Source organism: Tachysurus fulvidraco, chromosome 11, assembly GCF_022655615.1.
Source record: "Tachysurus fulvidraco isolate hzauxx_2018 chromosome 11, HZAU_PFXX_2.0, whole genome shotgun sequence".
Lineage (NCBI taxonomy): Eukaryota > Metazoa > Chordata > Actinopteri > Siluriformes > Bagridae > Tachysurus > Tachysurus fulvidraco.
The window spans coordinates 1,508,333-1,515,832 of record NC_062528.1 but is presented as its reverse complement, the minus strand read 5'-3'; the positions used below and the strand labels follow the sequence as shown (position 1 = coordinate 1,515,832).

General features: G+C 38.7%; 1 protein-coding gene across 2 annotated transcripts in view; it reads left to right on the top strand.

Moving 5' to 3' along the window:
* The window catches only part of gucy1a2 (guanylate cyclase 1, soluble, alpha 2), a 26,721-nt gene that overhangs the window by 9,896 nt on the left and 9,325 nt on the right, over positions 1–7,500 (top strand). The window lies entirely within an intron of this gene.

Below are 7,500 nucleotides of genomic sequence, written 5' to 3'. Positions count from 1 at the left end.
GACAAGACAGCTACTTTAGTCCTAAACACAAAAGCAGTGGAAACTTGAACAGTTGTGTTTAACATCTTATCGTTATGGCGACTTTTGTAGAAAACGATACGCATGAAACAGCCCCCACATTTACGTAAGATAAGTGAAAGTGACGTGACATACGGCTAAGTACGGTGACCCATACAAAGAATTCGTTCTCTGTGTTTAACCCATCCAAAGTGCACACACACACAGCAGTGAACACACACACCCAGAGCAGTGGGCAGTCATTTATGCTGTGGCGCCTAGGGAGCAGTTGGGGGGGTTCGGTGCCTTGCTCAGTCGTGGACGGCCCGAGACTCGAACCCACAACCTTATGTTTAGGAGTCAGACTCTCTAACCATTAGGCCATGACATCCCCCTTCCCCATTCCTAAATGGGGGATGTTGAGCTTAGTGGTTAAGGTGTTGGACCTCTGATTGAAATGTTTTATAATAAGTTTGCATTTCAGGTTAACCAAGCTGCCAGTTCTGGGCCCCTGAGCAAGGCCTTTAACCCTCAATCACTCATTTGTGTAAAATGAGTTAAAATGTAAGTCTTTCTGGATAAGGGCATCTGCTGGAAATGTAAATTGTTTGATAAAATCAGTAGAGTGGAATAAGCAATGGTTAGATTCTGTATATGTCACTGAGAAATAGAACAAATCCACCGGATTAGTTAGCTAATGTGGAAAGATTATTATGAAATGCGTAGAGTGAGATAAAGCTTATGTCCGGATATACTCCTGCTCATGAAAGGGGGCTATAAGTATAACACACACACACACACACACACACACACACACACACACACACACACACACACACACACACACACGGAGGATTTAACTGTTGGGCCACCTGCCATTTTGTCAAACAGACAAAACATGAATTATGTAGTTTGTAGTACAAACATTAGCAGAGCTGCAGACAGATACTGGGTCTGTTCAGACTGTGTGTGTGTGTGTGTGTGTGTGTGTGTGTGTGTGTGTGTGTGTGTGTGTGTGTGTGTGTGTCTGTGGAGTCTTATCTCTGTACAGAATTTACACAGGATTACACACACACACACACACGTCTGACATGACCAGTGAAAATGCAGCTGCACCTTCTCCACCGAGCACAGCTTCTGACATCTTCCATGAACGTGTCTACAATACAGGATTTAGCGTCAGTTTATCTAGAACCGGTCTGCATTTCCAGGCAGTTTATTAGAACTCAAACTGAATTCATCATCAGTTTATAGAAAACACACCTCCATGTACAGCAAGTTGAGCTAATAAAGACCTGCATTTAAAGCACGTTGATGCTAAAGAACTAAAGCTGCATGTGCCGTCAACGTATGTAGAGCAGATGTGCCATAATCCATGTGTTTATCTGGAATTGGCCGGTGACCAAACCGATCTTGGCTGGTTCCTGCAGTCGTTTCTATGTAAAACAGGCCTGAATTTACTTGCAGTCTTTCTAGAACTCAACCTGGATTTAACCATCATCTGTAACCAGAGATGATTTATAGTTTAAGGCAGAGGTGGGAAGTAACCGAGTAAAAATACTTCGTTACTGTACTTAAGTACATTTTTCTGGTATCAGTACTTTACTCCGCTATTTTTTTTTTCGGACAACTTTTTTACTTTTACTCATTACATTTTTACACAAATATCTGTACTTTTTACTTCTTACATTTTCCAAACAGACTCGTTACTTTTAGTATTATTCCTTCTCATTGGTCGCTGTTTCCAGCCTATCATCCTATCATTGTGCGGCTTTTTCCCCATGTGACTGGTGTACTGTATTATTTACTGGCTATCAGACATAGACTAAGGATAGCGGAGCTAACAATGAGCAGCGCCTACAAAAGGAATGGCTAATGTTCATTCAGAGGGAGTCACCGATGTTAAAGTAACTAACAACGAGGACATTCCTGAACACACATGGCCATATATGAGGGAGATGTTTGTAATATAAGGCGGCAAAAAGGATTCCTGGCGAATGCGTTGCGAATTGTGTCACCCAGGGGGGGTTCTAGCCCTTTATTAGGGGGGCTTCAGCCTCCTGTCTGTAATCTCAGCCACCCTAAAACTATAAGGATCATTTTTACTTTCATAAGTAAACAATAAAAATTACGTTAAAATGCAGGACGTGTTGTCGATGGGAAAGAAAATTATTTATCAGTTTGATCCAAGAGCGTTTTATTTTACTTTGCTTTTATTCCATACTTTTACACGCGTGTGTTTTGTAGTCTTTCACAAGTGCGTCTTCAGCTGTCTGCTTTATTAGAACGGAGACGCACGGGTACGCGCAGCGTGCACGCGCAGTCAGAGCTGGAGGCGTTTATCTATAACGTTAATCGGCGGAAAGACGCAAAGACGGCAACCAAAAGCAGTGAAATGTCACTATTCTTATTACCAGAGTTGTCATATAATATATAATATAGAACTCTTCTTGTTTTAAATTCTCACTGAGGGCTAAAACCCCATAAAGATGAAACCCTGGAACCGCCCCTGGTGTCAACCCAAAAAACACGAAGTGCTTAATTTAATTAACATTAATTTTAATTTTAAAAATTAACATCACAATAATTTTGAGTTGTTTTGAAGCACAGAGCTGGAATCTCCCTACAGTTTGGGATATGGACTTGGTGATACACTTGGTATACATTATATTTCCAAAAGTATTGGCTCACCTGACCTTTCCTGCTATATGTGGTTGTTTTCTGATCTCATCCCTCTTGAACACCTTTGGGATGAATGTGAACGCTGACTCCACCCTACATCACCTACATCAGTGCCTGCCTTTCGTAACACTCTTATGGCTGATGAACACAAATATCCATCAGCACACTCCAAAATTATATATACACACACACACACACACACACACACACACACACACACACACACACACACACACACACACACACACACATACATATATACATATATATATATATATATATATATATATATATATATATATATATATATATATATATATATATATAATGTGTGTTTGTGTGTGTGTATGTATATATGTATATATAATTTTGGAGTATATATATATATATATATATATAAAAACATGACGTCCAGTTACCAGCATGACACTAAACCGGTAGTAGTAACAGCGACTTTTTACTTAAGTACATGTCAGAGCCCATATTTCTTTACTTTAACTTGAGTAAAAGAGTTTAGTCACTACTTCTACTTTTACTGGAGTCTTTTAAAAAATAAGTTATCTGTACTTCTACTTGAGTAAAAGATGTGTGTACTTCTGCCACCTCTGGTTTAAGGTGAGCTAGGGTTTATCAACTCTTATCTTGTATGGACAGTGAACAGATTTATCTAGAACAGATTGGCTTTTCAGTTGATCTACAACAAGCTGGCATTGCTAGTAGGTTTATCTAGAAGCAAATTTGTAGTAGTTTGTCTTCAAGCATTTCAAGTGCAGATTATCTAGAAACAGCCACAGCTATTGCTGGTTTGCCTAGAGTTTGCTTAGGATGTTTTTTTTTTTAAAACAGAATCTAGGAAGTGTCCACAAAAGTGTCCACAGAAGTGAGAACACCCCTAAGTGAAAATGTCCAAATTATGCCAAAAGTGTCAATATTTTAGAAGAAGAAGAACGGGGAATAGAAGCCTTTATTATCACCACATATACATCACAGCACAGTGGAATTCTTTTCTTCACATACCCCAACTGAGGAGGTTGGGGTCTGAGTGCAGGGGCAGCTATGATACAGTGAACAACCCATTCCAATCAACAACCCAGTTCCTTAACCAGTTGAGCCACCATTATTTTCCATCACTGCCTTTAGCATGGACCTTGGGCATGGAGTTCACCAGAGCATCACAGTTTGCCACCGGAGGCCTCTTTCACTCCTCCATGATGACATTACAGAGCTGGTGGATGTTAGAGACCCTGAGCTCCTCTACTTTCCGTTTGATGATGCCCCACAGATGCTCAATAGGGTTTTAGGTCTGGAGACATGCTTAGCCAGTCCATCACCTTTACCCTCAGCTTCTTTAGCAAGGCAGTGGTCATCTCGGAGGTGTGTTTGGGGTCATTATCATGTTGGAATACTGACCTGCAGCCTGTTAGTCAGTTACTGATGCTCTTCTGCAGTATGTCACAGTACAGTACATGTTGGCATTCATGGTTCCTTCAATGAACTGTAGAGAGTGAGAGAGATAACACCAAATTTAACACACCTGCTTCCCATTCACACCTGAGACCTTGTAACACTAACGAGTCACATGACATCAGGGAGAGAAAAGGGATAATTGGGCCCGATTTGGACATTTTCACTTAGGGGTGTACTCACTTTTATGAGACACCGTATACGTATATAGAGTATGTACTGTATATATCCGTTAACTAGGTTATCTAGAGCACTGTTTATCTAGAGCGTTACGTTTTAGAAAGATGCATTTAGCATATGCTTCTTAAGAAATGGCTGTTAGTTTTAACATTTAATTTTGTGTCTTTTGTAGTTCTGTAACTGCTGTCAGTGTATCTAGAATATAGACAGAACTTTATCAGTATAGATTTTCTAGAATTTTTTTGTTTGTTTATAGGTCCCCCTTCCCTAGATTCATCCTGTATCAGCAGTTCGTTCATGCAACATTATCTATTGTTTGTCAGTTTATCTAGAACCCTTTTATAACATTTTTTTTTTCTAGAACAGAGGTGTCTAAATTTTTTGGCTTGTAACATGTTGACTTATCTGAACATTTATTAAGTTTGTTCACTGTGACTGATTATTTTTCTAGACCACAGCCTGCTTATATAAAATGAGTATCTAGAACCGTTCTAAGACTGATAGTGAAGTGTTTCTCAGCTGCATTAGTCAGTCCAACATACACTTGGAGCAGAACTGTAGAAGAAGCTTTGTTGCCATGGAGATCTGCCTTGCATCGTAGCAATTAAAGGTTAATACTGCATGGCAGCCATTCGTGGTGTACCAGCTCAGATTGCCATGCTTCCGTGGGATGCATATGTGTGTGTGTTTATGTTCTGCTACTCCTAATTCACTTATGTCAGATAAACTCTGCCAACATGACCTCAACCAGCTGTCAGTCACACAGAACCATCCATACCTCGGTCTCTTTAAGCGTGTCTGTGTGTGTGAGAGTGTTTGTGTGTAGTGTGTATCTGCAGGCTCTGTGTGTACTTCTGAAGCAGAGCAGGGGGAGTGTGTGTGTGTTTGTGTGTGAACACTGTCCACATTTACAGTCGGTTTATCTAGAATACCGTCCACATTTACAGTCAGTTTATCTATAACACCGTCCACATTTACAGTCAGTTTATCTAGAACACTGTCCACAATTAGTCTTTTTTATCTAGAACACTGTCCACATTTAGTCTTTTTTATCTAGAACACTGTCCACATTTAGTCTTTTTTTTATCTAGAACACTGTCCACATTTACAGTCAGTTTATCTAGAACACTGTCCACATTGTCTTTTTTATCTAGAACACTGTCCACATTTACAGTCAGTTTATCTAGAACACCGTCCACATTTACAGTCAGTTTATCTAGAACACTGTCCACATTTAGTCTTTTTTTATCTAGAACACTGTCCACATTTACAGTCAGTTTATCTAGAACACTGTCCACATTTAGTCTTTTTTATCTAGAACACCGTCCACATTTACAGTCAGTTTATCTAGAACACTGTCCACATTTAGTCTTTTTTATCTAGAACACTGTCCACATTTAGTCTTTTTTTATCTAGAACACTGTCCACATTTACAGTCAGTTTATCTAGAACACTGTCCACATTTAGTCTTTTTTATCTAGAACACCGTCCACATTTAGTCTTTTTTATCTAGAACACTGTCCACATTTACAGTCAGTTTATCTAGAACACTGTCCACATTTAGTCTTTTTTATCTAGAACACCGTCCACATTTAGTCTTTTTTTATCTAGAACACTGTCCACATTTAGTCTTTTTTTTATCTAGAACACTGTCCACATTTAGTCTTTTTTATCTAGAACACTGTCCACATTTAGTCTTTTTTTATCTAGAACACTGTCCACATTTACAGTCAGTTTATCTAGAACACTGTCCACATTTAGTCTTTTTTATCTAGAACACCGTCCACATTTAGTCTTTTTTATCTAGAACACTGTCCACATTTAGTCTTTTTTTTATCTAGAACACTGTCCACATTTACAGTCAGTTTATCGAGAACACTGTCCACATTTACACTCAGTTTATCTAGAACACTGTCCACATTTAGTCTTTTTTATTTAGAACACTGTCCACATTTAGTCTTTTTTTTATCTAGAACACTGTCCACATTTACAGTCAGTTTATCTAGAACACTGTCCACATTTACAGTCAGTTTATCTAGAACACTGTCCACATTTACAGTCAGTTTATCTAGAACACTGTCCACATTTAGTCTTTTTTATCTAGAACACTGTCCACATTTAGTCTTTTTTATCTAGAACACTGCTCACATTTACAGTCAGTTTATCTAGAACACTGTCCACATTTACAGTCAGTTTATCTAGAACACTGTCCACATTTAGTCCTTTTTATCTAGAACACTGCCCACATTTAGTCTTTTTTATCTAGAACACTGCCCACATTTAGTCTTTTTTATCTAGAACACTGTCCACATTTAGTCTTTTTTATCTAGAACACTGCTCACATTTACAGTCAGTTTATCTAGAACACTGTCCACATTTACAGTCAGTTTATCTAGAACACTGTCCACATTTAGTCCTTTTTATCTAGAACATTGTCCACATTTACAGTCTGTTTTATCTAGAAAATTGCATTTGCAGTCATAAAAATAAATCAGCTTATCTAAAACATAATCTGTGTTTATCCATCAGATTATCATGAACACAGACTTTGTTTGCAGTCAGGTTAACTGCACTTACAGATATGTTATCTAGAATGCAGTGTGACATAATGCCACTGTGTATGGTTGTGTATGTGACAAATAAACTTGAATTTCATACTCTTTGTTTTTTTTGTTTTTTTTTTCTGGATAGCAGTTGTTGTTTTTTCTGGATAGCTAGATAAATGAAAGATTGAGGGACGGATGAATGGACGTTGTTTATCCCTGGAGGAAAACCATGGATATTTGTGATAACGTTCATTGATAGCACCATCTGTGTTCACTTTGCTGTCTCAAATTATAGCGAGGCTTACATAATTCTCTCTCTCTATTTCTCTCTGTCTATTTTTCTCTGTCTATCTATTTACCTCTGTGCTGTAACCTTGGGGATTATGACTCAGGTTTCTTTGACGTGTGACTCGCAGGTAAAGTCTGACTTGTCGGAAAAAAAGACGACAGCAGCAAGAAAATCATCGCTCTGTTTTTCTGAGCTACAGGGCTAATGGGCATGTGTGTGTGTGTGTGTGTGTGTGTGTGTGTGTGTGTGTGTGTGTGTGTGTGTGTGTGTGTGTGTGTGTGTGTGTTACAGTATCTATTTGCTGTGCTGGTTGAAGAGCTTTATGGCACAATGGAAAGTATA